This window comes from Trypanosoma equiperdum (genome assembly GCF_001457755.1).
Source record: "Trypanosoma equiperdum strain OVI genome assembly, contig: ctg_86, whole genome shotgun sequence".
NCBI lineage: Eukaryota > Euglenozoa > Kinetoplastea > Trypanosomatida > Trypanosomatidae > Trypanosoma > Trypanosoma equiperdum.
The window spans coordinates 26,789-27,273 of NW_027124831.1; positions in this window are offsets into that span (position 1 = coordinate 26,789).

The following is a 485-nucleotide window of genomic DNA, read 5'->3' on the forward strand; positions in this document are numbered from 1 at the left end:
TGCCATTTGCAATACAGTTGCATCTTGTGGTTTTCTTGGTTTATCTGTTTCGCCACATATATGACTTATCCTGACCATTTTTATGTGAATTTGATGTTCTGGTTGGAGCATTTTATCCGCCGCTTTAGCGTTCTTTGTATCCCTGACTTTTAACCTCATGTAGTATTCAACGGCTCTACGATATGCTACTTCATTATTTAGTAGCTTTAAACTAACCTATAGAAGAGCATCCATTCGGTTTACTGATTTTGATATAACTGCCACAATGTGAGCAGCATTTGCATTCTGTTTTTCCGGCTTATTTTCCTGTCCGACGGCGATGCATTAAACCATCATGATACTATACCATATATAGCCCTCACTTGAACTAGAGACAAATATCATGCTTTTATTATCTCCTTACTCGTTCACAATCTGTCGAGGCCACTGCCATAAGCTTCATCAGTTGCATATATTCCGCCTTTTTTATGAGATGACCATGCTTA